The 27,677-nt window shown below is 42.0% G+C and overlaps 1 protein-coding gene across 1 annotated transcript in view; it reads left to right on the top strand.

Annotated features, from left to right (window-relative positions):
• The first annotated feature begins 14,632 nt into the window (after positions 1-14,632).
• The window catches only part of tspan18b (tetraspanin 18b), a 30,039-nt gene continuing 16,994 nt past the window's right edge, over positions 14,633-27,677 (top strand). The window contains exon 1 of the mRNA XM_076089945.1: positions 14,633-14,861. The gene's annotated coding sequence lies outside the window, so the exon portion shown is untranslated. The remainder of the gene's footprint in view (positions 14,862-27,677) is intronic.

Genomic DNA, 27,677 nt, shown 5'->3' with positions numbered 1-27,677 from the left:
AGCGTCCACATCTTTATATGGTCAACGTATTCTGTGGCTCCTGCTATTCGGTAACAATGTCTTCAAATGGCCTGAGATCATCTAATCATGTCCGTATCCACATTTTGACATCTGGTGGTGTAAGCCTATTCACAGAGGCAGCGTTGAAGCGTGTTGTGCACGCTCGCTCTCGCTAGAAACTCGTGTCCTTGTGATGTTTAAGTAACTACAAGTTAACATTAACATGCATATTGCTGCCGGAGCGCACTTAACACGCACATTCCTCTCTCTATGAGAATCATGCTACTTTTGTCTCAGCAGACTGATGGGGGGGGGGGGGGGGGGGGGGCAAGTCCTGCATGGCTCGCTCGCTGAACTCTGTTGTCATGGCGACAGAGACATCGTGGCATTTGGAGTGCATCTCCTTCGAAAAATAAGACCAGCAGAGCATTATGCATCTACCCGTGCTGCCTCTTTACTATTAATGGACATAAATATTTATATGGTCTGGACGATGTTTTCACGGTGGAGGAGAGCGGAGACATGAGCTGATGAAGTGCTCCGTGTCACACATCTGTGACTTTGTGCTCATGCTCAGCACCCTTTAATCTCAAATGGTTATAAGAATAATAGCGGAGGGTTTTAATGTAACACAGAAACTGTTTTTTATTTTATTGTGTCGTACGTTTAAATCTCACTCCGCCGATCCTCTAAATTAGAATCATTAATCTCCTTTACAGAGCCCTGATACTGCAGGATATTAACAGCATTGTGTGCTTTGACGCTAAGTCAACCAAGATTCTTTTATTTGTTACAATTATTTTTTGAAGAAGTCAGTTTCACGGTCAATACACAGGCGAACAGGGACTGGACCCAAATGGAGACAGTTGTAGGCAGCAGGATAGAGGCAGAGTCCAAATGGCAGGCAGGTAACTCTTACAGGCAGACAGGGCATAGCTTTGCAACTATGATGAGGATAACAACGGAACAAAGGAGGTAGACTTAGATAAGGGAATGAGATGCAGGTGAGGAGGCGGGCGGGGAAGGCCAGGCAGAGCTGATATGGGAAGTGGTAACAGGTGAATGGATGGGTGTGCAGTCAGGTGATGGGCAAATGAGGGGAAGTCCGCAGGCATCTGCCAGATGGATGGAAAATGTGTCAATGGTTTGATTTGATTTGGGGAACTAAAAATATGTCTGGAGAGGAAGGACAGAAAGACAAAGTGTGACAGTTAGGCAATGTGTCCGGGAAGAATACAAAATAGTCAGTGGCTCAAGCTTCTCAAATGTAAGTATTTGCTGTTTTACATTACTGTAAACAGAATATTTGGGGTAAAAGTCAGACAAATCAAGCATGTGAAAATGCCACTGGCACAAAATGGTTTAACAACTTGTGATGTCGGAGTAGGCGGCTGTGGCTCAGGGGGTAGTGGGTCGTCTTTTAATTAAGCTGTATTCAACATTGTGACCATTAATATAACATCAAACACTTGTACGCTATGTAAAGATATAGTGTAATGTGTATCTGAGCAGAGAAGGAAGTCACTCTCTCTCTCTCTGTGTGTTGTAAATACTGGAAAAAAACTATCCTGATGAGGAAACCTGAGGAAGTCACAGAAAGAGTCCGGCACGTAATCCCTCAAATCCCTTATAAAATCCCAGCACATTGTTTTTAAACAATAAGCATGTTAATAAGTGAGTTTTAGAGCTGCTGGTTATTTGTTAATTGTTTGTTACCTTTGGACAGAGCCAGGCTAGCTGTTTCCCCCTGCTTCCAGTCTTTATGCTAAGCTAAGCTAATTGCCTGCTGGCTCATAGCTGCATATTTATCGCACATGAGTATCAATCTTTACATCAAAGTCTTGGCACGGAAGTAAAGCGTATTTCCCAAAACCTATTCCTTTCACAGAAAACCTGGATGATACAATTCTGATGTTTCTTCCACTGCCACTAAAAGCACACATTCAAAACCAGACGGGAAAGTCATTTTGCTCTTGTTGTGACAGAAATTTCACAGTCTGGAAACTTGCAAAATGCTAAAACCAAACAATGTAGAGACAGAGAGCGAGAGCAGGAAGACTAATGTAGGCTGACATTAAATAAATAGTCCAAAAGGACTGTATTTGCTTTTCCTTTTTATTCGTTTTTCATAAATGGCTACAAGGTCACCCTGTCACTTCAGTGTGATGTCTGAGATCTATATTTTATTGGCCTCTGTGCCGTTTTTTCATGCTCTTCGCTCTGCTCCTCCATTTTTCTCTCTCAAGCTTTGTTCTCTAACACACACATCTTCTTTTGTCTCTGCTCTTTCTCCGAAGATTCTCTTGAATTTGTAACATTATTTCTGGTGAAAGTATAGGACAGGCGCTCCTCCTCGAGGGCTTGCCACAGTGGGCTCAGCTTTATAGCAGATTACATCTTAAGTAGAGCCCGTGGAATCTGCAGGGAGAGAAGGAAAATCATCCTTTTTTTTTGTATTTCATTTGCATGCTCTCCTCATCTTTCCTTCAGGCCTTTTGGTTAACATGACCCACCTCCCATGGCTGTCTCACAATCTATCCTCTCCATAATGACTAATTTAAATGGCTTTGATAATCCGTTAGTACTATGAATTAAATAGCCATTAGACGAGAGTTCACAGGGAATGACATGAATGGAGGATGTGGCCTGAGTCTCCTCTCCGTCTCGCCTCTCACTCTGCAGGGAAGTATATTTCTTTCATTTAAAGCATTAGTAAAAAACAAAAGGAGCTCTGCCAAAAAGCTCAAATAATGTTTTATCATTCAAAGCTGGACTCATCCTGAAGTTTGTTTTTTTAGTTTTGTCTTTGAAGACAGAGTTAAGAGTATTTCACTATTTCAAACAATCGGTGGTATTGAGCAGCGAGTTAAAAACACCACAATAATTGTGTAGACTTTAGGAGTTTCGTTCACTTCACGATTAAATATTTTTCTGTTTTTTTAACAACCAGTAAGAGTACTTGTAAAATATATATTTGGTCTGCAATGTTTACATCTTTAGCTATTCCTCAAGTGGGATTTCCATTATTTTTTAGCTTCCTCTTTCCCTCAAAACTGGACAAACTGTGAAAATATAAGATAATAATAGTCTCCTGTCATTCCACGCTTCCTCCAACATGCTCTAAAGCCCTTATTAAATGTTCTTAAAAATTGCAGATAAATCTATAGTCCCCACTTTAACATGTAAGTGTCTTTGGCTATATCAGCTAACACATCTTTATATAAATGGAAATTTCATTGTTCAATAATTTTTAAGTAGGTGTTCTTATTTTATTTGCTTTGTTGCCAAGAGTTTGATGAGACAATCATTACCACAATTATCTCAAATGATGCTATCACTTAATCTCATCCAGCGTCTATACCTGCAAAAAGCACTGCTCCTAAAGCTAACTAAGTAGGTTTGTTGTCTAAAACTACCTGAGTTGTTTCCTGGGAACACAAAAGTTTATTTTGAAAAGACTGTATGCATGTAACGAGCAGAAATTGACACGTTGCTTGCTTTCATAGGAAAACAAAAAATGAGGAGTAACTTTTTGTAAGATATTATGAACCGTTGTATGAGGACACGTTGACCACCAGCAGAACCAGGCTAGCTGTTTCCCTCTGTTTTCAGTCTTTGTGCTAAGCTAAGCTAACCGACTTATCTTCTCATCTCACTCACGCCAAATAAGAGTATAAGCACTTTCAAAAATGCTTGGAAAGTCCCCCCCCCCCCCCTCCCCTCCTCCTGTGCTTAAAGCTGCCAGAGCGTTTTTCCCCCTATAGCTGAATGCTATGAGATCATTGTTTAGAGCTCACTCAGTGCTGTGGAGATAGGTCTGGTTATACATGTACTCTATTCTGAATATTTCTTTTCGCTCCTGAGTTTGACGTGTGGGTGGTATCTTTTGACTAGCGTTGCCCTACAAGAAAGCACGCAGTAATCTGTTCCAGCTTACTGGTAGTGTGCAGTTCATCACATCCCTGCCAGGAGAGAGGACAATGCCGTTATTATTAAACAAGGCCCTCCGGCGCCGAACATTTGTATCGTTGGCGGTAATTAATGCATTTCCCTTCAGGGTAAACAGTTTGATAAAGAAATAGATAGCAGCTAAAGAGTTGGAAACTCTTGACACAAGGTGAGTGGTCTGAGCAGATTTGCAAGTCTTCCTGTAAAGCTCAAATGAGAAAAGCTGATGGAGGAGGCTCGCGATTTTATATTAGCTGTATTCCCTGAATCCACATCTCACGTTAAAATTTCATGCATCTGTCACTTTTGGAGTGGTATCACGGAGTCAGAGCAAATTGAACATTCATCCTGAGGGAATATAAATATCACATCAAAGAATCCCATCTCTTTTATTAAGAAAATGTACAATGCCAACTGACAAAGGCATCAATTCTCCCCTGATAGACTTGGCTCATGGATTTATGAGTTAAAAATGAGCTGAAACCGCATGCTGAGTTTTGACATGAGGAAGAAAATCAGAGTCAACCTGTTCTGCTTTGCTTTTGCTATTTGCTTTCTTTCCCCTTGTTGCTTTCCTTATTCATTAAGTCCTCCATCTCATGTGGCACTTATTCTCTGATGCTGCAACAAACGGATCTTGACGTAGGACTTTGATATGACAATATTCCACAGCCCATTGGCTGAGCTTAGAATCACCACTGACGGTGATCCAAGGTTAAATGTTCGGTCAGACTCTCCACCGTCACCTTGTCTTGTCCTTCAGTAGAATGAATTACACCATTGTGCCTCCATTTCTCCCGATAGACCGTTCCTATCCATCACCCGGATTATTCTCGTACACCGATCACATCACAATAAGACGGAGATCCGTCGGTAAATTGCTGTGTCACATCACTCAGACATGATGGGGATCATCTTTGCCCTGCGAACATATAATTGTCCATTTCTTATCCACACGGACTCATGGTGACATGACCTTCCCGTCCAAAGTAGGTGACCAAGCCATAATTACTATTTTAAATTAATTTCAATAATCTTAAAATGATTATTCATTATACATGTATATTTTAAATGTTTTATTTATTGGTCATAAAGAACGGTGTGCAGAGTACTGGATTCAGTGGCAATCTTCGGGAGGATAAAATGTTTGAATCTTCCGGTAAAATCAGCAAACAATTCAATTTACTTCATTTACTTCAAGTCCTGGCTGCAAATATTCAAACTTGTGTGTTTTTGGCCCATTGATTGCAGCAGAAACCAGCTGTAATTGTATATTATCACCTTTTAGCAGAATGTAGGATTTGTGGACTTGAGGTGTGGTCGCATATTGCAACCAACTGAATACACTCCACTCACTCCTCTCTTTCCAGGACTGCAGGAATGTGAGCAGCCAAGTGCAAAACTGTGGCATTCACCTTGCTCAGAGGCCATTCTTAACACAATAACACTACTTTAACGTTGATGGCAACCATGCTAGCAGCCTATTTACACATCCAGCCGATATAGTGCAACCTCAGCATCTACAATGTGATTATTGCAAGTCCAATATTCAGTTTGCAGTATTAGCTGCTGCTGGTCTTTACCTGAGGAAAAGATCTGTCTCTTTAGCTGCTAAGTGCTCAACTATGTTCACCAGCTATAGTTGATAACTGTGTCTGTAGTTTTGGTGCTGAGCTGGTATTGCAGTGAAAGTTAACTAAACAGTAATGTTTCAAACCCAAACAATTAGCTGAAAGATGCTAAAATGATCTGTAGACCTGAGGGTTTTAGAGTCTGGTGTTAATTCCCTGTTTGATTTATCGTTACGAGCGAGTCCTTTACAGTAAACATATGAAAATATACAAAGCAGTATAGTTTGCTGGGATTTTTCTGCATCGACCTGTCTAGCTGATTCCAGATGGCACCGTATTACTGAAGGCTGCTTTTGAATGCAGGGACTTTCAGTAATTGAAAGCTTGTGCTGCTGACCTTGTGTGACCATTAGGGGCTGGTAGTGGAGCCCACTTACAGGAAGTTCTGTATGACAAGAGGGAATCAATAAAGAAATACGGTGATTATATTGCTTTCTCCTCTAAGATCACCAGTGACCTTATAGGCATCCTCTGATATTGAAGAACTGCAACTTGTTGTCCGTCGACCAGATATGTCCAACATAAATGTCAACCTGTCTTTTTAAGCATGACATCACCTTTTCTCCAGCCTGAGGTGTTTATTGATCTATCCATAGAAACAGGACCAAAATAAACATCCATTCAGTGCAGTAGGTTTTGTTTTGGACACAGATTTTTGGGGTATTATCTGTCTTATGTGTTAGTCACTGGGAGCATGGCTGCAGCTCCTGTGCATGTAACAGGTTAGCAAACACTGCCGTCACGGGAGGAGCACCTGATTCGTGTTTTATCATCTCAAATGAAATTCTGCATGCGAGTTCTGGCACTTTGAACATGTTTGAACAATTTTAAATTTTTGTCATGGAGTTGTGTTTACATCCATATCTGATGACATCTGGAGTGTGATGAGAAAAAGATCCTTTGTTTGTATGCTCAGATTTCTGTTCGGAGTATATTGGACAGGTGTTTCCAAGGAGCTCCTTATTGGCCACACTGTGCACACACGCACTCGTAAGTCCCTGATGGCTGTCTCTAGGCCTGGTGAATCTCACTTGGAGCAGACAGTAATGAGAAAAGGGATAACTGTGTTCCATCAACAGCTGAGCCCTGCAGATACTGTCAGCATTAAATGCACACATATAGCCACTGGCCATTCAGTTGCTAAGGAAGTGTTGGTATCCAAGCAGGAGTTGGCAGGGAAACATCCCCAAAGTTGATTCAAGAGATTGGACGCCACTGGAGTTGATTTTGAGCTGCATCCATATTTAATTTATGTATAGTAGCTCTCTGTAGGGAGAGAGGAAAATTACCTGGGCATCTGTGAAAAGGCTGCAGCGTAAAGTGTAGCAGGTCCAAAATAAACTCTGGCAACGTCATTATCGGCTTGTGGACATGAAGGAAAAAAATGTTAGTGGTGGAATAGGGCATAGTAGACAGAGCTGTGGTTCTGAAAGTCCACAGCTCAAAGTGTATTAACAGGTTTCCATATTCATTTTGGTCAGCGGGTCTCCAGCCGGCCAGAGGTGGAAAAAATAGTGACCACCATGACAGCGTTGTTTCCACACCTGGTTACTGATCTCCAGTTAAAAGCTGTCAAAACCATCCAGGCCTTTGCAGATGTGCCACAGAAGTACACTGTAAAGCATCAGACAGGAATAGGCTACTTAAAACCAAAAACTCCTCTTACTTGAGGTATTTTGACATAAAATGATGCTTTAAATGAATGTACAGCTGAACAACTGAGAGCTCATTTAACTCATCTAATTAAGTGTCTAATGAGACATGATATGCATATTAGCAGACTTCCCAGTATGTATTCTTTTGTGGATTAACACTTCTGAGACAAATAAAAGTGATGTTTTACAATGCTGTAGATCAGATTTGTTAACTCAAGAATAAGGTGAGCCTCAAGGATCTACCTTTGGACCAATTATGTTTTTGAGGCTTATTCAATATGCTTTACTCTCTTAAAGTTTTAAGAAATGCAATCACTTATTGTTAACCTATAGTTTGATATTTTTAGTGTTTTATCTTGTTGTGTATTAGTTCTTCTGAGTGTATATTTTAAGACCTTCTTAAAAATAAGATGCTACATCTTAAAGATTTTGTCCTGATATAATACATTTTACAGTTAGAGACCCTTCTTTCTTGTAATTTTCCGATAATACTGAAACCAATAGTAACCTTGGCGAGAGTAGGTATTCACCTCAGTCCCTAAACCCATGTACTTCTAAGGTAACAAACACTGTGGGAGAAACTTCACATGTTGTCTTTATTCTATAGCACTGGTACATACGCTCCAACAGGAACAGCCAAAGCTCTCAGGACTTTGTGAGAAATGAGGAGCAGACACTTTGTATAGAGTATGTAATTGGAAAGCAAACATTGCTGTAATGTACGTCAGTGTGACAAAACAAATGTGGACTGAACTAAACATGTTAAGCTCATTGTAGCTTTCTGAAATCGTAAATTACAAATCACTTAGCTGATTTGAAATGTTTCGTTCAGCACCGTAAAAAGATTCAGTCACAGACTTTGTGGTATATTCAGTTTCTATGCTAAGTGAATATATTACCAAATGCACTTTATGTCAGTAAGTGAACACATCACTGTTCATACGACTGCGACGTTCAGCACTGAGTCTTCAGTTCAGTGGTCATGTTCAGTATGTGGCCGGTTCAAGCTGTTACGTTCAGTTCAGTACAAAACTAGGCCTGTAAAACCACTGTTTACAAGGGGGGGGGGGGGGGGGGGTTTCAGGCAGTAAGCAGTTCGCAGCAGGTCGCAACACCGCCAGCTGCCTCTGATAGCTGCTGCTATCCACATCGTATAATCCCATCACAGAGGTAAATAGAGTGCGTTGTAGCCTAAAATAGAGGAAATGGCTAGCAATATGTCATGATTAATATGGCAAGTTTTGCTCACTAATATCATGAACATTGTTACTGGCTCTGACCAGATTAACAAACTCACTAGTAAGCCAAAATTACTCCAATACTATTTCTCTTCATTGATCTGTTTGTTCTTGGCTCTTGTTTTGTGGTGTTTTTGGTTGCGATGGACTCACAGCAAGCTAGCTTGGCGCTGTGTAAGTTATTCTCCAAGAAAATAGGCTTCTGGTTGTCCTGATGAGTGGCTAGCGCGATGTTGTACAACTCCGGGTATTCAGGCACCAGCAGTCTCACTCTTCTATTCAGCCTCCTTCTATTTCGGTTAGCTCCAGAAGTTCAGCTCGGTGAACTCAGAGGCAGAGCAAAATCTGTGCGTGTTCACGTGGCAGCAACAACTTCACACTCACCGTGATCAAAACCTTTTTGCCTCTGCCACCTTCCCCTCATTAAAATGACTCTAGGCAGCTCTGTAAAAGTCCCTTTACCGCCTTCTGCTATTGTGTTTACACTGTCAACAATGGAGGCGGCAGTTGAAACCACTCGCTGTCTGAAAGCACCTAGGTTGCAACAGAGTAGTTAAGCTTTTAGCCAGGAGGCTACTTTGTATAACTGCCGAGTTATCAACGGTGCTTTCATCCACCAGTGAGGGAGCTCCAGTGCTAAAAGCGACTGATTCGTTCAGTACTGATTCGCTAAAGCCAGTTCAGTTTGAAGATTTATTGTTAAAGACTCTGAAAGCCTCTGTTCAGTTACACAGCACGCAATATTTTACAGTGCACCAGGCCACAACGCCTCAATCCACAAATCATAATTCATTTAAAAAAAATCTTTTAAATCCCACATTTCCACCTTCCAAGCCTCCCAGACCAGAAACTGTGTCTCGGGTGGACCAACAACCACAGACCTCCATACTTGTGCTGCACACACAACCACAGTCCTCTGACAGAAGAAGTGGCTAAGACCTGTTTGAATTGAAACAAACAGTGATGTCTCGTCAAAACACACACTGAATGGAAAGTACACCTTCAGCAACTGAGTGCATATGAGAAATAAATCTACAGAAGTTAAAAATGCATGTTTTCTCTGAGTTGAACGAAATCCCAGAATGAAACACATGGAGGAGAGAAATTGTGTGTGACAGACAAATGGATCTTTCCCTCTCGGTGAATCAGATTTCTGGAGGAGGAGGGGAAGCAGTGGTGGCTCCCCTGGCCTACTTTCCTCCATTCACCAGTCAGTACAACCTCCTGGGAACACTGGAGGTACAATATATGGAGGGAGTTTAGCACGCTTGGCTTGCCACCGCAAGACAGCAAAGAAATGGCTGCACTCAGGGCGTTGGGAGGGATGAGGGGAGTGAGTCTGCACACTTACTGTAAAGAGGGAACAAGGGCAAAAAATGGTCCAGTCATTCCTCGTTTCCATCTTTGCACTTTCCATTTCCTGTTGCTCCACTGCCCTGGTGCCTCCTGTGTGTGTTTTCAGACCCAGCAGATGTTTCTGTTGTGTGCATTCCTGAAAGAAGAGGTGTGTAAAATAACAGATTGACATACATCTTTTCCCTCTACTTTCCCTCCCACTCTTCCTCCCTCACTATCTCTTGTATCCTCAGGCTCCTGTCACTGACTGAGCTACAGCAGGTAGACATCCGTAATTATTAAGGTGGTGGAAAGCCTCACACTAAAGTGCCTGCAGGTGTTTCTTCATGCACACAGCAACAGAGAAAAAGTCTAAATGTAAACCAGTACGGAGCGGTCTCGACACTGAAAGCGTTAAATATACTTCTAAAAGCTTTCTTATTTCAGATTAAGCCTGTTAATACTCTGATTTTCTACTTTACGCCTCTTCCTACGGATTTGTCCAATTATTCATCTAAACAGTCGGGGGTTGTTGCTAGGTTACAGCCAGGTAACACGCACCATTACCAAAGGAGTTTGTTAAGATGAAGATGCTTCCAAATAAAGAAGATTCGGTACCCTCAAGCTCGAGAGTGCCATTTCTATTGTCACCTTCCTCTGCCCCTATACTCCGCCAGCCTGGCAGTGTGACAGATGCAGACTGGCTCACTAAGCCAGATGGAGATGCATGAATTCGCAGAAGATGTCAATGTGAAAGCACGCTGATTTTGAATGGTTTCTCAGACAAATTCTTGGGGGGGAAATGTTTGCCACTTGCCTCACAAGGACGAGTTCCGCTTAAATATCCACATTAAGGAGAACTATTTTTGAAAAGGTTTGCCGCAAGACAAATGCATTTTGAAGTTACACTCTGGAACACAGAATTATGACTCCGGCTATCAAATGGAAAATTAAAGACGGCAAAGCCTATTCAGCGGTAGCGTAACCAAATGTGTGTGTGGTTCCCCTACAGGGAATCCAGAAGATGAGTCTTGTCGTCAACACAACGTCTCACGGTTTGATCGCGGTCCCGGAGTGGAGGGGGCAAGAAGCCACCAGACATGATGGCATGTTTCCCTGGGCGCTGGCTGATGCCCCCTGACAGATTGAGACTGCAATGGTGTGTTCGACATCTTACATCTGTGTTTGTGTATGTCAGTGTGTGTGTGTGGGTTTTGTTACATTTATCAGAATAATGGCAGGCAAATCGCACAGTTGGGGACAAAACCTCCATGGGCTTAGCTTGTTTGTTCAAGCAAATGAAAAAGAAATTCCAAAATAAATGTATCATAAATAGCAATCATCAGTGTTTTGTGACTGATCCTCCTGCTGTGGTGTCTGCTTTATCTTTGTTTTGAAGTTGCAAACTAACTTTTGAATTGCTTTGAGGAAATAAATAAAAAACTGATAATAATTGTTTGTTGTGGTTAAAGAGAGTGGTATCAATCTTCACATTTATAGCTCAGCAAGAAAGCAAATACATGTATTTGTACCTATTCTTTTACGCAATGCTTGTCAGTATCAATAGAAAATAAGCTGCACAGAGTTTTTATGCCATTTTAAGCATGCACAACATAAACCACATTCCAACAGGGGGAAGAGACTATTTTAGAATCCTGTGTTTATAGGAATTCTAAATTTACATAATAAAAAAAAAAACATTTGAAGACAAAACAATCCAGCACAAAATACAATATTAAATTACTCCAGTTGCCAGGGAAATTCCTTAAGACTACATCCCCTGTGTGCATCTGTGTGTGTGTGTGTGTGTGTGTGTGTGTGTGTGTGTGTGTGTGTGTGTGCGCACAACAATGAAGCCTACTTTGTGAGAGCTTGTGAAGCATGTCCACAGCCTGTTTAATGAGATAGCATGTGGTATGATGCTGTGTGTGAAATTGAAATGTGGGCTGTGTAAATTGAATTGAATGGGTTTGTGTGCGATAAGAATGTGCATGTGAGGGTCGGCCTGTAAGCTAGCATAGTCCGCCTATCAGTGTGTGTGTGAGAGTGTGTGTGTGTGTGTGTGTGTGTGTGTGTGTGTGTGTGCGTGTTATGTGATTAACATGGAAACAAGACTACATTTTATTGCCGGCAGCATAGATGGAGGAGGACCAAGTAGACTGTACACCAAATAATGCTTGAAAAAGAAGGGTTTCAAATTATTTTTGCACACGTAATGAACAAAGCGGTCAATTCAAATTCCCCGTGGTTCAACATTCACATGGTCTCATTGGAAACTTTCACTAAAACAGTCCCCACTTTTGTAAAATCCTGAGTCAATTTAAAATGTCTTATTGAATTCTTGCAAAGTAAATGAGACCATCACTGAAAGGTCAAAACCAGTGGCTGTTTACTGATTTGACGGGTGTATAAAGTCCCGGGGTGCCTGCAGATCACTACATTTGTTGATCAATCACTGATTAGCTAAGAGAAAACAAGTAATCTCTGAACTGAACCATGTCACAGCCTGAAGAGAGGACTTCTCCCCAACACTAGTGATCCATGTGAGCACTCAAAGGGTGGGGGGAGGAGGCGGTTCAGTCAGTGATTCACCTCAGCCTTTCTTTACTCTCTGAGCCCTCTGAAAATACCCAAGGAGCCAAAAAGAAAATACCTCACAGCTGTTCTCTCGGCAGCCAAGCCATTCCTGTGATACTGTTCTTACCCGGGCGGAGGCCCTACGCCTGAACTGAGCTCCCGATGAGTCTTTGAATCCAACATTTCTGTACGAGTCTCTGCCTTGTTTTAAACTTTACTTTAAGCTGCTTGTTGTCATTCTTTCTTGACTTCAGAAATGCTCTTATAATTGCAGACTTCCTAAAGGCCAATGAGAAAGGGATCAGGAGAAAACACAAGGAGACTGGGGGTTGGAAGTATCACGTATGGCACTGGGAATGTCAGTGTCGCGACCTTAGAGGAGAAGGCAAAAAGATCAGTCTCTGGAGCGCTTATCTTGCTCTCCATCTGTAGTAGATTTTGTGACACGAGGAGCACAGAGGGATAGAAAACACTTCAGCCCCCCACTCTCACACCCCCACACCCCCCAAACCCAAAACAAAAGCACTCCTCTTGTTCTCTGGCTGTGAGAGAAGCACACAGCATGATAGTAATTAACAAGCAAACAAACAATAACTATCAGCTGCCTATCTGAGATTTCTCATTCATCTGTTGATGGAATCAAAAACTGTGGAGCTCAACACAGCAATATATATATATATATATATATATATATATATATATATATATATATATAAGGCTACTTTATGCCTTATGATCCTCTCTGGAAGCAGTAAGTTGTTCTAACTTTTTAATTAGGCTACTTCCCACACAAGTGATGTCTCATCTGTATAAATAAGATGTTGACTTCCACCACGCCTCTCTGTGTGTATAAGAGATCATCACGATAAACACAGTAACATGGGCGATTACTTTCTCATACACTTCCAAAGAAAAGGCATTTCCCCACTGAGACTAAATACAAACTGTATAAAGATAAGACCCACATGAAACAAATATTTGAGTTCTGACTGAGATTCCTATCTGAGTCTAAATTCAAAGAAAAAGATTAAAGTCAAAAGTCTGCTCAAAAAGTCTTTATTCTACAACTGAAGTAAGAATTTTAATTCTAACACTAACAAATTCTGACTTTATTCTTTAGGGCTAACTGACATAACAATGAGACTTTTTTTTTACATCACTCCTGCATCCTGCATTAAAGGGAGCAATATGATATATATAAACCAAACTGGTTCTACAGAGGGTATTTTGTGTTTGCACCTACCAGCCTCTAAAGCTCCCTACATAACAAATTAAATCCTGTTTGTTTAATTCCAAAAAACACCATAAAGTTGTGTAGGCCTACTATTGTTTGTCCATGCAGATGCAGTAATTTACTGAAGTTGATGTTCCTTGCCTGGAAACCTCTCGGGTGAAGACAAGACTTGACAAGAGACAAGACAGGAAGTTAGGATACTGCTCCAGGCAGAGAAATAATAAACACATAGAAACCTGTGTGAAACAGCAACTTGTTACATTTCAGGATGTAAGGTGATCATTTTAAATGTTCAGACCTGTTGGTAGACATGTTTGTTATTGTTGGATAGAGCTAGACTAACTGTTTCCCCCTGTCTTTATGTTGGATTAGCTTCATGTTAAGACAAACTAGCTGGCTGATAACATTGAGGTGGTATCTTCAAACCTGGCTAACTCAAGCATATTTTCCCAAAATGTTGTACTCCATTAACCTGAAAACCCATTTAATGTGGCTCTATGGTGAAGGAAACAAATCAAGGAGAACTTTTTGGACAAATTCAATTCAATTCAGAGGTATTACCGTGGCAAGTGATTTTTTATTTAAAATGTATAACGTTCATTTCTGCTGTACCGAGTGTGTGTTTATTGTTTAAGATAAAATCAAATAAGATAATCCTTTATTAGTCCCGCAGCGACAACATTGACAGGATTACAGCAGTATATATAGTGCAAACAAGAGACATAGTAAAAACAAGATCAGAACAAGTATTATAAATAAGTAAATAAGGAATAAACAGTAAAGAATATTAACTAAGTAAAAAAGTAAAAATCCACAATAACTAAAATATAACTATAACTAAAAACATGGACACGCCCGCAGTACCAGTCCAAATAATAGCGGAGTAACAATAAAGTAAAGAGGCGTGTGTGTCGGAGGAGAGTCTCCGCCCTCCGGAGCAGAGCAGGCTGCTGGATGAGCCGCTCCGCTTTCAGCGACTTCACAAAACTGTTTGCATACCAATCTCCCCTCAACACTGCGCGCTTGTCCAAATTGGGATCGCAGATCTCGGAGCCGTGGATTGTATTAGTTGGACGGTGCTTGGGCACGTTTCACCCCCGTGGACACTCCAGCTGATCGGCTGTTTGTTTTAATACTTAACCTCCAGCAGTCCTAGGCTTTTAAAAGCGGCAGTTTTAGTGACATTTTCGCAGGTAAACATCTAGTCACGGACGGAGGTTTCGGCACCGAGCTGCGCAGTGAGGTAAGAACTACAAGTCTCCAACTTAGATGGTGAAATGAAAATGATGAGCAGTCGCTTGCTTTCGTGACTGCCGTGTTGAACTGGCTCAGTATTTGCAACAGCGTGTCTCATGGGCGATGTTGTTTGATTTCTGCTTACTTTGTTGCTGTAAATTATATTTTCTATTCAGACGAGCTGCAGAAACCAAAAGAACATATTTAAAGATAAATTAAATGAGGGAGAAATCTCACCCTAATTGTTTAAGTCGTTCATTAAGCTGTTAGTTCATTTAAACTTGAGTTAACTTCAGGACAGCCTGTGTTTTATTTATTTTTTCCTTTCTGTGAATAAATAAGATGCATGCTCAAACACTTAATCTGGTGAATGACTGTGCCCTGAATCAGTGTGTGAAATGGGGTAAATATGCAGTCTGCAGATAATAATGGGTTAGTATGAGAAACCTGACATGGGGGGGAATCCGGGGTGATGTGTGTCAGTCTCCAAGCTGGCATCCTTCCCACGGGGCTCCAGCCATAACCGAGGAGGAGGCTGTCTGCAGAGATGTATGGGGTCACCAGATGGATGTCTCTGATGGCGCTACCTTAGCTGTAGGGCAGGAGTTCACTGTCGGTTTGCATTAATCAGAGGGATACATCATCCAAAAACCACTTCATCCCTGTCTCATCTCCACTGGAGCGAAAGTGACAAATTAAAGAACTCTGAAAGAGAAAAGTCAATACTTCTGGGGACACTGCAAACATGCGCTTTTTTCCCTCCTTACAGTAGCACTGTTACTCTTAAGTGAATGCAGGGTGGTTTCGTCATTGGTGCGGTGAAAAGTTTGGATACTAACAGCTAAAAAGTTTATGTTCTACTCACACTGATGAGACTTAAACACTTGTCTATACAGTTACAGCTGGCAATCAGGTTATAATCCGATTTTGCCCAAGGAGATTGGCTCCATGGGACCCATTAACGCACACCAGTTTCCAGGTGAGTGTGCTGGGCTGTCTTACCTCGAGTTAAAGTCACAGCCATTCACTCCTGCTCTCTATCGCCCTGAGGCTGGTACAGTGAGTTAGGAAAGAGGAGAGAAGAATCAAATAACGCACAACAGCTTGGACAGACAAATCAGCTCCTGTCCTGATTAATGAGCTGCGCTATGATACCGCTGCATCATGTCAAGATTTCTCTCTTTCTCTGTCTCGTCTTCTCTTTTTGTTCCGCCCTCCTTTTTCTTCCCCTCCTAAACCCTAGATGACTTGGGTGAGTTAACAATTTGTGGAGAGAGAAGCACACCAACTGAAAACAGAGGCGTGTTTGTTCGCCATGTTGTGGGTGAACATTTGCCTTGTCAAAAAGAAAAGAAAAGGAAAGAAACAGCAGTATTGATGCTTTTGGAGCAGCTGCCAACACAGATGACTAAACTCAGCCTGAAGCCTTTTCTCTCCTCTGCTCGATTCACACGACTGTTGGGAAATAGTTTTGTTGGTCAGACACACAAGTGATGTCTACAGGATGAGTACAAATGCAAACAGGGTTTGTAAAGCTACAATGTAATTTATACAGGGAATAAAGGTTGGCAGCAACAATGCGGAGAGTAACAATTAGGAGGGAGCATGTATTCAAATCTCCTCCGAGCCAAGCTGGTATTTATTCCGCCTACAGACACAAAACACCTGGTGTGAGACTTGCCACTGGTGATCAGTGCACTCATTTTAATAGTCCCTCTGATAATGCGTTGCTCTTGATTACACATTTGCAGTGCGGGCGATGAAACGTACAGCAAAAACAAATGAATAGGAGAGGAAGTTTGAGGCGGATTTGTGTGTGTGGTGAGTTCACTGCTCCTCGGACACCCGGTCCTTGGCAGAAAAGGAAATGTGTGAATTTCAGTGTATGGCAGCTCCTGCTGAGAGGCACTGGGTGACTGACTTGATGCCGCCTGGCCTGGCAGAGCACCGCTCATTAAAGGCTTGAAATTAATCAATCTGCGGTTCCACATGGTTGGGTGCCTCTGATTTCTCTCTCTCCTCTCTTTTCCCCTCTCACACTTTCCCTCTTTCTCTCTTTCCTTAATAGCGGCTGATGTGCCTGCTGCCTTTTTGGCCGGTCATTAGATCACTGGCCCTGATTTCACATCCTTGATTCATCCTGCCTCACCACAACCTCCTTCCATCTCCTCTATCTGTCTCCCTCTATCTCGTCTATTATTATTTCTTCCTCTTGTACCCATCGTTTCTCATCAGCCCTGTCTTCCTTCCCACCTCATCCAGTCTGCGAAGCACGTCTGTATCCGTATCGATGGGTTCAGAGCAGCGAGGCGGAGGGAAAACGAGGCTGGGTCATCACTCTACACTCGCTTTCCCCTGTATCAGCCCCATACGGCAGCAGCGGTCTGTAGAGAGCCCGGAACTAAATGGAGTATCTATTGGCTCAATGAGAAAATTGCTTTTTTCGATTGCTAGAGGACCCTTCATTTAATGTGTGTGATGCAGAGGCCCCGGCGAGTAATGGGTTCAGCATCTTTGTTGTCAGGAGACATGAGAAAATGAAATTTGCCTTTCAGCTGGCAGAAATAATTTACTCTCGGAAAGGTGTATTTTTCATCAGCTGTTTAAAAGCCATGAAGGTGTGTGTTATGATATACAGTATGTTTTTTAGCACTGAACCTGTGGTTTGATGTCGTCTGCTGAAGGTCACTTCATATAAAAAGTATCTGCTTTGATGCTTCTCAAAGCTGGATTTGTATTAGTTTGCGAAGGGGTTATGGTGTACCTACAAAGCATAGCATAGCGGACATGCACCTCCTTAAAAATACAAATAGGGCAACATGCCGGGGCTTCAGGTTGTATGCTTGGCTGGTGTGGACAAGTAGGTTGTTTTGATAAAAGCTAAATTTAATGATGTTCATTAAAAGTGGACTTTGCAAATCATGAAGTACTTTTACGTTGTATGAGGTGACTAATACGTCCACTGAAGACAAAAACATCCGATGTTGAGAGATGAGGAGACTGACCTCTAATGAATACATGAAACAAACATAAATGCAATATATTTGCAAAGCCATAATGAAGCCATCATTTCTTTTGCCAATTATCTGGAAAATTTGATTTGTTTGAATTCAAACTTGACTTGTGATTTGTCAAATTGGGCTACTTATTGTTTTGTCTTAGAAGTTTCTTATAACTCCATGACAACACATTCTATTTAAATATACTTTTTGTTCACACATTAATGTTCACACATTCATGCATTCCTTTGCTCCTTGCGTGTCTCCATATGGGCCAGGAATTAGTGAATGACCTAAGCGAGTTCACCGAAAGCAGGAAGCCGGGTGTGGGGGGGGGGGCTCTAGTGTCTCTCTGCTGACACTTCCTTTTTATCAGGAGGAAGCAGGCCGGCTGTTTGTGCTCAACCCAAGAATTATTTGTGCTTATCATGCGTTCACCCTATTTCCCTCAATAATGGCTGTGCTGAGCAGGTAATGAGGTAAAACGTATGTATTTGACAAGCTGGGCTCGGCAGATAGCGGGCTCTGCACCGGGCTCACGGCTTGGTAGGCTTAGTTGAGGGTACACTCAGCCCCTTCTCGGGATGTCCAAATCACATCTATCTCCAAATCCCCCCCAGCCATCTTTTCCTCCGCATAATGTTTTTCAGGACTAATAAACCGTGTCACTCAGCTGTCCATTAAAGGCTGCCGGTGACAACCCGCTGGTCATTACACAGAGCGAGCACACCCGGTAAATCCCTGTGCTTTTGCCGGAGGGTTTCTTCATCACCTTGTGCTCTTTTAATCCCCCCCAGATGTAGTCAAAGTTCAGAGAGGAGTTTAGGCTGGCCGGGGAGTCTGGCACTGATAGGTTTTTTTGACACGGGGCTAACTTGTGGGGACCTGCCTGCCTGGCTTTAGCACAACTCTGATCCAGTGAATGATGCTGACGTTTAAGCACATAGCTGCCTGAAATAACGTTGAACAAAAGTGTTGGCAGAGCACCACACAGCGTTGTGCCTTATCTGTGGAGGTATTGGTTTTTTTGTTTGCGAGATGAACAACCAGTTCTTTGCTAAGTTCACACAGCGCTGGGTTGACTCGCATTGTGTTCAGTGTCGGCACAATGGGCCGCAGGAAGCTGGGTGCAAATCAAGTAGCACCAGGGAGGAAGAGCTCATTTTATGGATGTGTGATTGTTTCCCACACTCACTGACTAACACTGGAGCGTTTCACTATAGATGATATTTGGTGCCAATTTGAACATTTTGTAGATAAAGAAGTCTTGTGACACTTCTTGTTTAATTGCTTGGTTGCTGTTAAGGATCATCAGAGGCATCATTTATCAACATAAATGAAGGATTGTATATTATCTGTGAAGCATTGTGCGGAGGATGAAGAAAATCACTGTTGGATTTTCAATGGGCTACATGCTGCCAATTGACTCCATGTTTGGTCTGGAACATGCTGCACATGTGTCATTCTGAGATGCTGTTGTCTTATATACAGATTTAGGGTACAATGTTAATATGTCCAATTCTGTTTCGAACATGCGTGTTGTTGGGTGTGATACTGCACATGTGCAACTCTCGATATAGATGAGAAAGAAGTGAGATGGCTCACTCATTAGCTACTCCCTTCATTGATTTCGGACGATGTTGAAAGTAGCTAACGAGTGAGCCATCTCACTTCTTTCTCATCTCTGTTGAGAGTTGCACATGAGCAGCACCGATCAGGCCGGATGTGCGGAGTAAGCTATACATAGTCCAGCATTTCAGTCTGCACCGGAGGCATTTCTGATACTGCTACTGCATCAGCTGTAACATTTGCAGAAGTATTTGACATCAGTCTTCATTTCTGGGCCACTGTTTCTGCTTCTCTTTGGCCATTTTTCTGGGGGAAGGTACTGCGAGCCGAGCTCGGCCCAGACCTGGTTTTTTCAGCCTGTCCCTGTGACTCATTGGGCCTAATGGTTCACTCGTCTCCTGACTCAGGCATTTTTTCTGATGAAATGGGACTCTCTCCCAGCTTCTGGTCTTTCTCTTTTTCTGTTGCCACAGCCACAACTGTGTCCCAATTCTCCACTACTCCACCCCTCTCTCTCTCTCTCTCTCTCTCTCTCTCTCTCTCTCCTTTCTCTACTCCCAGGCTCTCCTCCTCGAGTGCTCCTGCTCTTTCCATCCACGTTTCTGGAATAAGAGGATATAGCTTTACAAGAATGCCCTCATTAGTCATCTTGGGCTTTCTTAATGTGTTATTACGTATTCAGCTCTGAATTTTTAATGCCTCTGCCTAAAGGAGCCCCTGTAAATATCCTGTTTGTTTTTAATCACCGATGATGGGCTACACAGTATAATGTGATATGGTAATTGTTACTCGCAAATACAAACACAACTTGCTCTCACCACAAATTGATTTGGTAATCTAGAGCGCACAAATGATCGTAGGGATGGACAGTAGGTTGATAATGATGACCCAGATAATTAGCCTATTATCATTTTAAACTAATTAAATGCATGTTGTGCGTTGGAGCTGGATGTTAGCTCATTAACTCACTTTCGCTTGATTGGAAGTTGTGATATGAAGAGACGGTGCGGTTACATCAGATTCATGGACTGTTAGTTTGTACATGGGGACGTAGTCTTGTTTGCCGTCTCGACTTTTCCAGCGTGGCTGAATTATAGAGTACCTTCTGAGAGATTTATTTTGAGCGTGATTTGGGTTTGCGTCCCAGTCTGCTAATAACACTTTGCTGTTCCAGTCAGTGATAACCGTACAAACCTCAAATACCCAAATGAACATGAAGCTCTCCCACACACACACATCCCTGCAGCCTGAGTGCTGCTGGCTCAACTGGAAATGGGGTTGTTTCATATTTACTGTTCGTGGATCTCATATCTGCTTGAATCTAGGTTAAATGTTTTGCATTGTAAACACAACACAGCAGAAATGACTTTATTTCAACTTGGAAGTGAAGATTGTGAACTTCAGTAGATGTAACTGGGCTAATGTGATTCTTCTTCTTCCTTCTTGCAATCTGATAATGTGCATTGGTATTAAAACACCATGCCAATATGAGAGTAAGTTTTAAAAGCTCCAGGATTTTTTTTTCCCACTATATAGCTGGCTGCTTTTTGCTGCCTTTTGAAGCCCACACACCTTGTCCACACACCTTGTCCACAGCGCTGCTCCCTGCGGCTCCGCGAGGATAACAGCAATGTTACTGTCCCTCCCACAGGGCGAGAGTCGCCACAGCTCTATCAGCCATATGGACTCTTTGTTGGCCTCCGCAGCATCAGAGGGACGGATCAGTGTTTGATTTTAAAAAATATATATAAAAAATCCTCAGCAGGGGCCAACTTTTACCTGAGGAAACTTAGGGGAAGGGCGGGCTAATGATGTCTCTCCTGCCAGACTCACAAGCCTCCGAGATAGACGTGTGTGTTTCATTTTAGCTTGTTAAAGAACAGGGACGGGAAATCTTTAGAGCTCATAAACCACTAGCAGTGGAGGTGAGGGCCATCTGTCCGTTTTGCATTAGTCTCTATTGTGGTTTGCTTTGCTTGAGTGATAATGTCATCTCACCTGCAGTTACGGCACATAAAGCCGTTTTGTGAAAGGAGTTTGACACAGGTGTCAGGGTTAAGGGTCTTCTGCTCGTGTTTCTTTCTATTTATTGCCCACAAGCACAGCATTAGACCCCATGTGGTTAAAAAAAAAAAAAAAGTGAAGCACAAAGGGGTGCTGAACTGTTACTGACAATGTAGGGTATCCTCCTGTGAACATTAGCAGTTTGTGTGAAGATTGCAGTGATGGTCCTTGGACAACATCCCTGTATGCTTTTTACGGTGATGCATTTACTTGTCTCGTCTACAGCCTCTGCATGTCTGACTGAATAATGGCCTTTGCCTTTTAACAGCAGATGAAATGTACACGCTGTAGACAGTTATTTTTACTCCTCAAAGGGGAAAACAATTAGACAGCAAAGACCGAGCGCCTCACTGCCTCATGATTATTGCATGGTCCTTTATGAAATTTTTAGCCCACCGCCACTTTAAAAGTGCGCTCCTCAAGACGGCATTCACGGGTCACTGCACTGAAACACGGTCTCTGTCCTTTGGGCAAACAGTCGGTCAATTCCAACTGATGTGTTAACGGCCACAAGCAAACCACGCTGCCATTACTGCAGCGTGTGCTGCATTTCATAAAAGCGCTGTCTCAACTTTAGCAAGGAATTCTTAAGAAGATATGGTTTTCTAAGAAGAGCAGAAATAGATATGAGGTGGTATTTTCTTCGCTGTAAGATTTCTTTGCTAATAGTTATTAGGTTAAACACATGCACACCGTGAAGCATAATTCCTTTTTTCCCTAATCCTCACTTTGCTGCATCTTTTTTTTCTTTGAAGCTTAGGGGAAAAAGGAGAATCCACTGCATAGAGAAGCTAGCCACTGTTTAACCATTTGAAGTATATGAAAGGAGTTTTATATTTTCATGAGAATGTATTTAGGTCCTTGTTTTTCTGAGGGTAGAATCAAGGGATCACCTTCACATGTGTTTGTCAGAGATAGCACAGGCACAGCAGGCGTCTCCGGTATGTGAAATTAAATTGGCTGCAGTGTTCATTGATTTAGGCGCTAAAAAAAAAACTATACAGGTGCTTCTGGGATTTTATTTTCAGTTGAACATGAGGTGATCCTGGATGGCTTCCCTCTGATTTGTCACCTGTCCCACGTCAAGACAGACAGGTCAGCACTGAAGTCATCCAACCTCATCTTGACCACCTGGGTGTGACGCTCTAAACTGTGAAGTGTTGAAGGAAAAAACAGCACACTCAGGCTTTTCTCCAAGAGTTTGCGCCCCGTAGGAACGGGCCCAGATCATCTTTCCCGATAACACTTGGCAGGAGTCGGATCCCATGTGAAATGCCTCAGCACCAATGTTGAAGCCAAAGTGATTTTGAGGGTGTCTCTGAAAACCCGTGGATGTGAAGAGGTTCTTTTGGCTTCATCTGTCAAGCCATACACTTATAAAGCGTCCGTCTTCTTGGCTTTAATTGGACAGATGACAAAATAGGATTCAACAACAGATAAAACAGCTTTTACACTAGTTTCTTTAATACTTCAATAAAATGTAGTCTCAGTCAATAACCAGACATGATCTCATGATGTCCTCTCATTAAAATGATGCACAAAAGAAACAATGAAGGAGGATAAAGCCAATGTTTTGAGCAATTACCTAAACCACTTTTGCTTATCTCTGCAGGCAATTTGGAATTGGACAAGAGGCTTTTTTTTTTTTTTTACGTAATAAGGAACAGATGTCCAACCTTTTCTTACTCACAACGTCTCTGAGAGAGCTTTCCATACATTTGCCACATCTAGAGCAGCCCCCATCCCTCATGATAATCCAGTCTCTTCTCTGAGCTTTCAAAACACCCCCTTCAAATATTCGGCCAGCTCTTCGTGTTTATATATTTATTCTGTTGCTTTTGGCCCAAACTGAGGGTCTGTAGTGTTTCCAAGAAGCTTGAGACTTTGCAAGACTGTTGGAGATCTTGCAAAGTTAAAAAACAAAACCTTTTAATATCTCCTACTGAAACCCCATAAACATATTATCCTGACTGTCTTCTGTAAGCGCCTCCTGCTATGTTCATATCTTCACCATTTGGTGGCTGGTATCAAAGTCTCATGTGATGAAAACTAATTAGTTGCATTTTTCCTGTGCTCTGTAGGCTCATATGCTGTTTGTTTGGACCATATGGCAGAAATTCTGAGTAGATGTCAGCTTTTTGCTGACTTCTTTTAACAATCTGCAACATTCAACTGTGGCAATTTGATGAACGCTGCTTTAGTTCCAGCTTCAGGTGATTAGTACCACAGTCACACGGTGGCTTGGCTTCAGCTCACCAGACTTCTGTACGTGCGTCTCCTTGACAAGTGGAAGGAAGATAGCATATTTTTGCATTTTAAACTCAAGTCACTTGCAAATGTTTAAATAAGCAGAAGAGCAGTAATGTGCTTCACCATTACGACCCCAGCTGTGGTCACTCCTGTGGTCCTGTTACAGCAGTGGAGAGCACTAAATGGACTGTTTATTTATAACTCTTAGGCCGCGGTGGGCTGATGGAGATATGCTACCCCCGCTAACGCTTCAGTGCACGCTGCAGTGCACGCTTGGGTTACTCACAATTTCATCACTACACCCAATTAATACTCAAGACAACATCAGCAGCATCTGCTCGAGCAAGGCAGTTGTCATCAGGTCCCCAGAGTTGAGAAAATTGAAAGTACGCTCAGCAGTGGTGTTATTGCTATTCTGAACTTGTCACCTGCCTGTGCTCCATGAGCAGGTTCACCGAGAAGCTTCTGTATTACAATCATGGCTGTTTTCATAGTTTTTGTGTGTTTTCAGTTGTAAACCCATCATTTTACATAGGTTTGACCTCACCGTGTTGCCAGTGTGACTCTGACCGCATTCATCCCCACACAATTGTCCCAGATCCATCATGTTTTGTGGTGTAAACCTATTGACTTGTGTTTCTTCAGGGACCAAATCTTGGATCGCCTCCAAGCAGCTCAGTTTCCATCCTCTCCCCATCTTTCCTTTGTGTCCCATAAATCAATGTGATGTAATTGCATGAACTCCCTTTCCCACAGCTCAGGCCTGGAGGCAGAGTATTCTCAGAGAGAAAGTGTTTCAGTGGGGCCAGTTGACCTTAACCCACTGACTCCCACAACTGCAATGTCCCTGGCTTTTGAAGTTTTATTTTAGCCTTAAATAGCAGAGTTTATTTCATTGATAATGTTTAATGAATTGTTTTTCCAAGCAGCAGGGCCGTAGACGTTAACTTTCTCACAGCTGGTACTGACTGTTTACATCTGGCTAATACACTCTAAGCTCAGCAGATTAAATCTCATTTCTCTGAGTGCTTTTTGTGTTGAGCCAAGCATGATTTCTCCTGACGTCTCCCCGCTTGTGGCTCCTTCAGCCTATCGAAGGAATGTTTCATAAAGCACTCCTGCATTTTCACAAGATTGTACCATGGAAAATGTCCAACCCATTTTTTTCCACATTTCAGTCCCTCCTGGTTTCCTCTTGGGAGTCACTCACAAGCAGGATACCTCCTCAAAGGATATCTTTCAGCTCCTTGTCCCATGGAGTGGAGCTTAGAGTGAACCCATGTAGACAGGAGTGTACCTTAAGGTTGTTGGAGTGGGCAGAAGTCTTACTCACACAGTTCAGAGTTCTTCTTTATCGTGGTTTCATCATCCGCTGCTTCAGTGATCCTCCTGCCACCAGTCTCGCCCTGCTCTCCTGAAGAACAGGAGTGATAAAACCATTTTTTCGCCCATCGTGCACAAACACATTTCGGGGTATTTGTCCATTAGTGACAGCATATTTCACAATGTCAGAAACAAAAAGCACGAGTCATTTTCACTGCTTGTTATGTGCCATCACCGCAACCACATACAGGCTGACATAGATGAAGGATATGGAGGGATTTGGGGTTCTTTGGCACATGTGCAGCTTTATGAGGAGGTCCCGGTGTGGAGCCCCTCTGGGCTGAGGAAACAATCCAGATGCAAAGCTTCTGGGGCTCGTAACCCAGCAGGGCACCTGCCCTGCTGCTCCCGTACAGCCCCCTGGAAAATCCACAAAGATGCAGGCTACCATCTTTGTTATAAAGTGCTGTTTCATTCTGATTTTCTTTGCAGCTTTTATAATGCATGTGTGTTGGCGTTTATTCTTGTGATGGCGCACTGCTTTGTGTGTTCAGTGGAGCACAATTCTTGCTGAGATCAAGTCAGACAATGTTTCCACTCAAAATGTCTGTTGCCTCAGTTCCTCAAATACACCTGAATGTAAACGCTTTACAAATACAATGTCAGGCATTACTGCAGTTTTAATTATATCACCAAGGTGAATGGCTCTGAAACTGACATAATTTACAACGCATGGATTATTTTTTTCCCCCGGGGAATTTATAGAAAGGAAAACCTGCTGGAGTACTTAATTTACATACATTAATGCGTGCTTGTGTGTCTATAGGTGGTATGGAAAACTAAAAGGGAATGCAAATGTTTGATTTTTGTTGGATAACTTATGCACTTGTTTCAATTGGGGGATAATACTTTAGACGTACATTCTTTATTACTCAGTAAATTGGGGCACAAGAAATAGATTTTAGTGTGCGCATAATTGCCTCTGTAAGAACAAAACGTCATTGATTTATACTGTCAACTAGTTAGATGTGAATTGCAATCAGTAGTGACCACCTGATATAATATATGATCGATTCATAAGGTGCTGATTCCATATCTGCTGCAGTTCTATAAGCGTTGCCGTTTTTTTATTTGTTTAATATTTATAATCCTTAGTGATTTCTGCTTAATTTTGAAACACTGGACTGTAACAGTTGATTGATACTTGCAGTGATACTACTCTATAAGTAGGATTTCCCACATGAAATGTTTTAGCAGAGGTGGTAAGCTACTCAACACATTTCATCTCGTATCCAATTTAGTTAATCATTAACTGACAAAAAAATAGCAAGGCTCATTTAATATACAGCGCTTCTGCTCTTTGTCCCTGAAGGTTAATTCTTTGTTTCTCAGGAGTGTATTGATGTTCAGGATGTTAGCGATGGTGGTCCACTATAAAACACTACAGGAAACTCCAAAGTAGCGTGTCTTTAATATGTTTCTGGTGTTTGTTGTCCAGATTGAGCAACAGGTTGCTTCCTGTCGTTTCCTTATGCACTAACCTCAACATGTTTTTTATAGAGAGACTTTGGCTGGAGTACAGCAACAATCAACATTGCCATGACAAAGTAGTGAGATGCAAAATACCACCAGACTTTATAAACTGGGCAGCAATCCTGCCATCTTCCTCCATGTTTGTTTATACTTTTGTATTGTAATGTGAGCCACATGTTTGTACTCGTAAACAAAGAAGGTCAGTGTGTTTTAGCTCAGGCTTTACGGTGTTGTTTCACCTTGTCCATGGTTGAAAACAAAGATATGCCTCAAATAGGCCAAATAGAAATAATTATTTTGGAATCAATCAATCACGGTTGGCCGCTACTATTATCTGAATTTCATAATGGTTCGCCTCGCTTGGTGTGCTAATGATGATGTGCTGTGAAAACCATCAGCGATTAGAACCGGACCCACTGGGCCCGAGATTTTGGGCAGAACCATTTCTTGGTCATATTGTCTTTTATAGGGGTATACTTTATACTTTAATCCTGGTTGTGTCAAAGTTTTTGTTTTTAATTTGCATTGTCTTGTGACGTACGGGCAATTGCTAAGTGGTCATGGAGCAAAATTCAGATTAACAAAAGCAAAACTATGAGAGGGAAGTTTTGCTTGTGGAAGCGTCCAAACTCAAATGCCCTCCCAATGGTTTTAATTATGAAAATAAGTTGCATCTGTTCCCACTGAGCAGATAATCTGTTTCCATTTGTTGTGTACCTTCTGCATTGGGATGTTTACCGCATTGTTTGTCAGCACACCAACAGCTTCAAGAGTCTAAAGCAGGCAGAAGGATGAAGATGAGTGCATATTAAGGTCAGATATTCACAATTACAGGAAACGTTAGTATAGGGCAGTTCCATCTGATAAGGACCTTGTGGTAACGATCATGGCTAAAGTGGTATTTGCTACAGAATCTGATTTCAACGAATATACAGAACCTACTGCTTTATGGTATTTTAGCAGCATTTAAATGAAGCCTAGAAATGGTTACCAGATGTGTTTTTAACACATGTTCAAGTGGCTGGTTTGACTCAAAGGACAACAGTGGCCACATATTTCTACATTCAATGTCTTTTGGAAAGTAT

This window comes from Anarhichas minor, unplaced genomic scaffold, assembly GCF_050575085.1.
Source record: "Anarhichas minor isolate MPS153535 unplaced genomic scaffold, ASM5057508v1 ptg000011l, whole genome shotgun sequence".
Taxonomy (NCBI): Eukaryota; Metazoa; Chordata; class Actinopteri; order Perciformes; family Anarhichadidae; genus Anarhichas; species Anarhichas minor.
The sequence above is the reverse complement of the archived record's forward strand: the minus strand, read 5'-3'. Positions and strand labels throughout refer to the sequence as shown.